Raw genomic sequence first — 9157 nt, forward strand, 5'->3', positions numbered from 1 at the left:
GCCCACTCCCTTCCAGTCCTATCCCAGATCTGCCCTGCTCTGCACCATGTAAAGGCAGACCCACTAAAGGCTTTTCCTGGCTTCTTGGCACAACAGCTAGGCCAACAAACTCAATTACTAAAATAAGGCTTATTTGTTCTGGGATGTGGATAAGTTACTTGCTAACTACTTTATCCTTTTGATTCTGACTGTTAAGCATTGTTAGGCAGCACCAGCATATAATTTAATCTAGGTTTACTTTGCCTCAATACTGTGACAAAATCTTTATGAGTACTCACCCATGGCTTTCCATAAGTTATGAGGTTTTCCTTTAGTTGGTGGGAAGAGGCACTATTCCTAAACCTGGTGTGAGAACCAATGACTATTTCCTCCAATTATTTTAAGTGATTCTTTTCCCAGCATTGGCTTGTTTCTTTACACACATGAGCGAATCAGTACTTAAGTGATTACTTAATGGGGACCTTCGGCAGATCTCCAGAATTCTCTCTCATCTCCAGCACTCTCCTATGAACTCTAGCTGCCTTGGCCTGCTTATGCTCCTAGCTCCTCTGTAACTCTGGAAAACAATCATGTTCTACTTGGGTTCTCTCCCTGCAGTGCAGTCAACTTTTTCTTCAGGCAGTAAGCTGGAGCAGTTATGGGGAGTCAATTCATTTTTTCCTGATTCTCAGAGATCACTGGCCTTGATTCCTGATCATCAATACCTATGAGCTCTTATTTCATGTATTTTTTTTTTTGTCCTTTCAGACCAAAAAAAAAAGTGTAAATCTAATCCCTATTATTTCATCTTGGCTGAAAATGAAAGGTTTTTTTGTGTTTAATTTTCTTATAAAGATACTTAAAATTAGGAGAAATATCTTTTGTATTTACTCATCCATTTAATGTTTCTAGTACTCTTCATTTTTTCTGTACATTTGAGTTTGTATCTAATATTATTTTCCTTCAGCCTAAGGAATCTTCCTTAACTATTTCTTGTGGTGCTAGTTTATTGACAATGAATTACCTCAACTTGTTTGTATGGACAATGTCTTTATTTTAGCTCCACTTTTTTTTTTGTTTGTTTGTTAATCCTCACCTGAGGATATTTTTCCATAGATTTTTAGAGAGAGTATAAGGGAAGGAAGGACACACACGGAGAGAGAAACAGTGATGTGAGAGAGACATGTCCATTCCTGACCTAGGCCAGGGACCAAGCCTCCAACCAAGGTACGTGCCCTTGACTGGAATCAAACCTGGGACCCTTCATTCTGCAGGCTGACGTTCTATCCACTGAGTCAAATAAGCTAGGGCTCTCTCCACTTTTTAAGAATAGTTTCACTACATTCTATAATTCTAGGCTGGCAATTTTTTATTTCAGCATATTACATGTCATTTTTTATTTTCTGGCTTGTACTATTTCTGAAAAAAATTCTGTAGTAAATTTCACTTTTGTTTTCTTGTATATAATAGTGGCTTTTTGTTTTTTGGGGTTGGTTTTTCTGTTTTGTTTTGTTTTGTTTTGGGTTTCTTTAAGATTTTGTCTTTTTCAGCCAACCAGCATGGCTCAGTGGTTGAACGTCGACCTATGAACAAAGAAGTCACGGTTAGATCCCGGTCAGGAGACATGCCAGGGTTGTAGACTTGATCCCTAGCATGGGGCATGCAGGAGGAAGCCAATCAATGATTCTCTTTCATCACTGATATTTCTATCTCTCTCTCCCTCTCTCTTCCTCTCTAAAATCAATAAAAATATATATTTAAAAAAAGATTTTTGTCTTTCTTACTGATTTTCATCAATTATATTATGATGTACTTTGATGGGGTATTTATTTTGCTTGGTATTCATTGAATTTCTTGAATACTGAGGAAAATTTTGACTATTTTTTCAAATAATTTTCTGATCCCATTCTTTTTTTGGAACTCAATTGCGAATAAGTTAGACTACTTATGGCTCTGTTCCCTTTTTTTCACACCCCTTCCAGACTTTTTTTCTCTGTGTGCATCTATAGAGAGAGTTTCTTTACTAGTTTTCAATTTCATAGGTTTTTGAATTCTGTGATTCTAATCTATATTTAAGCCCATTTGGTGAATTTTTCACTTCCGATATTTTATGTTTTAGCTCTATGTTCCATGTGGTCCTTTTTTATACCATTTATTTATCACATTATCTTCTGGTTTAAAAAAAATTCTTGAGAGAAACCAAGATGGCGGCATAGGTAAACACCAGAAATTGCTGCCTCCCACAACAAATTCAAAAATACAACTAAAAGACCAAACGGACATCATCCAGAACTACAGGAAGGCTGGATGAGTGGAAATTCTACAACTAGAAGGAAAGAGAAAAGCACACTGAGACTCAGAGGAGCTGCAGAGGTAGAGTGCAGAGGTACGGAGGCGCACGCAGCAAGGGCTGGCGACTGAGGGCGCGGCTGTCTTTTTGAATCAGGAGGGAGTCACAAGCCCCCAACTGCTCTGAACTCCGGTTCCAGGAAGTCTCTGGGGACCCGGACTCGTGCAGGGAGAGACTGGATGGTCTGGCAGCGGGCAGAACTCAGAACTCGAGGGTGGCTTTCTCTCGGAGGTGCTTGCAGCAATTACCAGGACACTGAGACGTGGGGCCCCTTAGGGCAGGGCTGAGGATCGGCCATAGCTGCTTGCCCCACCCTGTTGATCCCCTGAGACCCCTCCCCACCCAGGCTGTGGCAGAGGCTCTTGCATATGAATGGCCTGGCCCTTTCAATCTGAAAATTACCTAACAAACTGCAGCTGGGACAGACAGACCCAGAACTTCCAAGAGAAGGCCCAAGGACCCACAGCAGCTTGCATTGCTTCACAGCTGGGCCTCATTTGGGCACCTCTAAACCCCAAACAAAGAAGGGGAATCTGCAGATCTCTTTGTAGCTCCTGTTGGGTAGCCTCAGGGAGAGGCTAAATTAGCAACTCCTTAGATCCAAGAGCCAGTGTACCCAGTGGTCAGAGTGGGACCATCCAGGTTACAACTCCTCAGATCCATAAGGGACACACTCAGGGGGCAGACTCAGTGAGCACCAAAGCCCCACTGACGCAAGTCTTGCCCCATAAGGGTGTCTTCAGCACAGAAGTTCTCCCACTGTAGACACAGCTGATTCTCACAGCCAATTGGCGTGGAGGTCAATTCCTCCCAGTGATACTTGCAACAATCAAGGCTTAACTACAACAAGACTGTGCACAAAGCCCACAAAGGGGTGCACCAAGAGTGTCCACCTCAGGTAATTAGGGAGGCTGAGCCACTGGGCTCTATAGGACACCTAGCACGCAAAGCCACTCTACCAACACAGGGAAGCATAAAAAATGCGGAGACAAAGAAACAGGACACAAATGACAGAAGTGGAGGAAAGCAAATTACTGGATATAGAGTTCAAAACCACACTTTTAAGGTTTTTCAAGAATTTTCTAGAAACCGCCAATAAACTTAATGAGACACTCAAGAAATCTAGTGAGACCCTCGAGGTTGTGATAAAGGACCAACTAGAAATTAAGCATACACTTACTGAAATAAAGAATATTATACAGACTCCTAACATCAGACTAGATGATCACAAAAATCAAGTCAAAGATCTGAAATACGAAGAAGCAAAAAACACCCAACTGGAAAAGCAAAATGAAAAAAAGAATCCAAAAATATGAAGACAGTGTAAGGAGCCTATGAGACAGCTTCAAGCGCACCAACATCTGAATTATAGGGGTGCCAGAAGAAGAGCGAGAGCAAGATATTGAAAACCTATTTGAAGAAATAATGACAGAAAACTTCCCCTACCTGGTGAAAGAAATAGACTTACAAGTCCAGGAAGCACAGAGAACCCCAAACAAAAAGAATCCAAAGAGGACCACACCAAGACACATCATAATTAAAATGCCAAGAGCAAAAGACAAAGAGAGAATCTGAAAAGCAGCAAGAGAAAAACAGTTAGTTACCTACAAGGGAATACCCATACGACTGTCAGCTGATTTCTCAACAGAAACTATGCAGGCCAGAAGGGAGTGGCAAGAAATATCCAAAGTGATGAATACCAAGAACCTACAACCAAGATTACTTTATCCAGCAAAGCTATCATGCATGGACAATAATCGTACACCTATGGATAAGGACATTGGGGTGGGGGGGTGTTTTGAGGGCAGAGGCGGGGGTGGGAACCAGGTGGAGGGGAGCTATGGGGGGAAAAAAGAGGAACAACTGTAATAATCTGAACAATAAAGATTTAATTTAAAAAAATAAAAAAATTTTTGAGCATGTTTATAATGGCTCTTTTTTAAATATTTCTCTTTTTTTATTTTATTGTTCACAGTATTACAGATGTCTCCCATTTTCTCCCTTTTTGCCGCCCTTCACCCCACTCCTGCCCCACCCCAGACCTTCCCCATGCCATTGTCTGTGTCCATGGGTTATACATATATGCATAAATCTTCTTTGGTTAATCTCTTCCTGTCCCCTCCTCCCAACCCACCCTCCAATAAGATCTGTTACTGTGTCATGCATCCATACCTCTGGCTCTCTTTTGTTCATCAGTTTATTTTGTTCTTTAGATTCCACTTATAAGTGAGATCATGTGATATTTGTCTTTCTTTAACTGGCTTATTTCACTTAGCATAATAGTCTTCAGATCCATCTATGCTGTCTCAAAGGGTGAGAGATTATTCTTTTTTACTGCTACATAGTAGTCCATTGTGTAAATGTACCACAGCTTTTTTATCCACTCCTGTACTGATAGGCACTTGGGCTGTTTCAAGATCTTAGCTATTGTAAATAATACTGCTATGAACATAGGGATGAATATATCCTTTCTGATTGGTGTTTCTAGTTTTTTGGGATATATTCCCAGAAGTGGGGTTGCCGGGAGCCGGTCCATCCTTGCTGTTTCAAGGGACCTGGCATATATGGCATACTGTTCTTAATATGTTTGCTCACCTTCTTGGCACTATGTGTTTTAACCAAGGTCACCTCTCTGAGAAAGGTTGTTTCCCCAGGTAGGGATTTTCCCCTGAAGTTAGGGAGGGAATAAAATCCCTTAACTAAGTGCCAGGCGGGTAATTAATCACTTTAACTACGAATAATCATGCTTAAGCTACATAATCTTTACTCCCTGGAATGTAGATAAGAAACGCCCTAACCTTTGTAATAGAGATTGATAGGATTGAATCAACTGGTATAAATACAGATGTAACAAGACAGCAAGAGACAGAGAGAGAGACAGAAATTGGCACAGAACCTACACAGAACGTTCTCTAGAGACAGAAGAACTTCGCTGGAGAGAACATGGCAAAAGATCCTGGACAGAAACTGGCCTCAGAACCTAGAGACAGAACCTAGCAAGAGAACATGGCAAAAGATCCTGGACTGAACCTGACTACAGAAATTGGCAAGAGAACCTGACTAGAACCTGGTGACTGAACCTGGCTGGAGAACCTGGACAGAACCTGGCTGGAGAACCTAGCGAGGGAACTTGGCTACAGAACCTGGCTGGAGAACCTGGAGAACCTAGCAAGAGAACATGGACACAGAACCTGGCTGGAGATCCTAACCAGAACTTCGCTGGAGATCCTAAACAGAACTTCGCTGGAGATCGAGACCAGAACTTGGCTGGAGATCCTGGCTAGGCTGCTGATCAACTGAACGCTGTCTCCGTGTCCTTCCTTCTTCGCCGACTCCGTCCACACCTTTGGGGACCCCTGGACCTGCTGGGGTTGGACCCCGGCATGGGGTCACTGAATCAAAAGGCAGTTCTATTTTTAATTTTTTGAGGAATCTCCATACTGTTTTCCACAGTTGCTGCACCAGTCTGCATTCCCACTAGCAGAATACTAGAGTTCCCTTTTCTCCACATCGTCACCAGCACTTGTTTGTTGATTTATCAATGGTACCCATTCTGGTGGGTGTGAGGTGATACTTCATTGTAGTTTTAATTTGCATCTCTCTGATGATTAGTGACTTTGAGCATTTTTTCATGTGTCTATTGACCATCTCTATGAGCTTGTTAGAGACATATCCACAGTATTCAGGTCCTTTGCCCATTTTTAAAATTGGATTGTTGGTCTTCCTAGTGTTGAGGTGTGTGACTTCCTTGTATATTTTGGAAATTAAATCCTTATCAGATGTATCATTGACAAATATGTTTTCCCATACAATAGGTTCCCTTTTCATTTTGTTGATGGTTTCTTTTCCTGTGCAGAAGCTTTTTAGCTTAATGTAGTCCCATTTGTTAATTTGTTCCTTTGTTTCCCCTGCACTCCAGTGATGTATCAGTGAAAATACTGCTACATGAGATGGCTGAGATTTTGCTGCCTATGGTTTCTTCTAGGATTTTTATGGTTTCATGACTTACATTTAAGTCTTTTACCCATTTTGAGTTTATTTTTGGGTATGGTGTAAGTTGGTGGTCTAATTTCTTTCCTTTTTTTTTTTTTTTTTTTGCATGTATCTGTCCAATTTTCCCAACATCATTTATTAAAAAGACTATCTTTATTCTATTGTATGCTCTTACCTTCTTTGTCAAATATTAATTGGCCATATCAGCATGGGTCAATTTCTGGGGTCTCTGTTCTGTTCCATTTGTCTATGTGCCCATTCTTGTGCCAGTACCAAGCTGTTTTTATTAAAACGGCTTCACACAGTAGAGTTTGATATCTGATATTTTGATCCCTCCAACTTTGTTCTTTTTCAAGATTGCTGTGGCTATACACTTTTGGGATATGTGTTCTAGATCTGTGAAATATGCCGTTGGTATTTTAATAGGGATTGTGGTGAATCTGTAGATTGGTCTGGGTAGTATGGACATTTTAATGATGTGAATGCTTCCAACCCATGAATATGGTATATGCTTCCACTTTTTTGTGTGAGTCTCCTTCTATTTCCTTATTCTATGTCCTATAGTTTCCTGAGTATGGGTCTTTTCCCTCCTTGGTTAAGTTTATTCCCTATTAATTCCATCATCTCAGTCATGTCAGGGTCTGTTTATATTTGTATTCTATTTATGGGTCCCATTTTCCTGCATTATTGGATGTCTAACAATTTTTTTATTCGATGCCAAATGTGATGGCTTGCTGGAGAGAACCAAGAAGGCAGCCTAGGTAAAGACTTGAACTCACCACCTCCCAAACCACATCAAAATTACAACTAAAATACAGAACAACCATCATTCAGAACCACCTGGAAACTGGCTGAATGGAAGTCCCAAAACTGGAGAAGTAAGAAGAAAGCAAGTTTAGACTGGTAGGAGGGGTAGAGGTGCAAAATGGGCTGGTCTGACACCCATGGGTGCTGTTTTATTAATCAGGAGGGAGATCGTCTCTGCAGAGGCCGCCCATGAGGAGCAAGGGGTCCCAGCCCCACACCAGATCCCCAGCCCAAGGATCCATAGCTGGGGAGAGAAGTTACTGTTACTTCAGACTATAAAAACCAGCAGGGATTATGGCAGGGGAACACGGAGGCTGCTGGAGACCATATACACAAATTTACATGCCCTGCTTCTTTCAAGCTCAAGCACCAGGCACATATGGGAAGGAACTGGATTGTTTGGCATCAGGGCAGTAACTTGGGGGAAGCTTTATCCCAAAAGGGGATGCTCACAAGGGTTATTGTTCCAGTGGTTGGATCTTCCCTACTGCAGGACTGACTGGCAGCCATATATGAGTCTCCATCAGCTTGGAGCACACTGTTTGCTCCACCCTGGGGATTCCCTGAGACCCCACCTCATTCAATTTGCAGCCCACCCAAGCTGTTTGCATCAGCATTTCCATATGAATGGCCTGTCCTAGCTCAAGCTTCAGACTCTGCTAAAATCTCTCAAACAAGCTGCAGCTGGTGACAGCATGCCCCAAACCTATCAATAAAAGGCCCAAGACCTGACACTAGTACAAACCTGCCTTGCTTCACAGCTGGGCCTTATAGGACACCTACTATACAAGGCCACTCTGCCAATTCCAGGAGACATAGAAGCTCTACCTATACATAGAAACAAACACAGAGAAGCAGCCAAAATGCAGAGACAAAAAAAAATGTCACAAATGAAAGAAATGGAAGCAAGCAAACTACTGGATACAGAGTTCAAAACCATGGTTATAAGGCTATCAAGGATCTTCATGAGACTTTCAAAGATCTTAGTGAGAATATCAAAGACATGAAAAAGGACTAGTCAGAAATTAAGCATACACTAACTGAAATAAAGAACAATTTACAGGAATTCAATAATAGAGGATTCTGAGAATTAAATCAAAGATTTGGAATATGAGGAAGCAAAACACACCCAATCAGAAGAACAAAAAGAAAAAAGAATCCAAAAATATTGAGAAAGTGTAAGGAGCCTCTGGGAAAACTTCAAGTGTACCAACATTCACATTATGAGGGTGCCAGAAGGAGAAAAGAGAGACCAAGTTATTGACAACCTACCTGGTGAAAAAAGACTTACAAGTTCAGGAAGGACAGAGATTCCCAAACAAGAGGAACCCAAAGAGGCCTACACCAAGATGCATCATAATTAAAATGCCAAAGGTTAAAGACAAAGAGAGAATCTGAAAAGCAGCAAGAGAAAAGCAGTTAGTTATCTACAAGGGAGCGCCCATATGACTGTCAGCTGATTTCTCAACAGAAACTTTGCAGACCAGAAGGGAGTGGCCAGAAATATTCAAAGTGATGAATAGCAAGAACCTACAACCAAGATTACTCTAGCCAGCAAAGCTCTCATTTAAAATTGAGGGTCAGATAAAGAGCTTCACAAACAAGAAAAAGCTAAAGGAGTTCATCACCATCAAACCAGTATTACATGAAATGTTGAAGGGCATTCTTTATGAAGAAGAAGGAAGAGGAAGGGGAAGGAGGAGGAGGAGAAAAAGGAGGAAAAAGAGGAAGAGGAGGAGGAGGAGGAGAAAATATGAATAATAAAATGGCAACAAGTACATATCTATCAACAATTGAATTTAAAAATCAAAATAAATGAGCAAGAAATCTAATGAACAAAATAAACTGGTGAATAAAACATAATCAGATGCATGGAAGCATTGGAACAGACTGACGAATCTCAGAGGGAAGAGATTAAGCAAAGATCTTACTTATGGACACAGACTGCAGTGTGGTGAAGGCCTGGGAAGGGGCGGGAACCGGGTAGAGGGGGGCAATGGGAGGAAAAAGTGGGACATCTATAATACT

This window comes from Myotis nattereri, assembly GCF_964212035.1.
Source record: "Myotis nattereri genome assembly, chromosome: 5".
Taxonomy (NCBI): domain Eukaryota; kingdom Metazoa; phylum Chordata; class Mammalia; order Chiroptera; family Vespertilionidae; genus Myotis; species Myotis nattereri.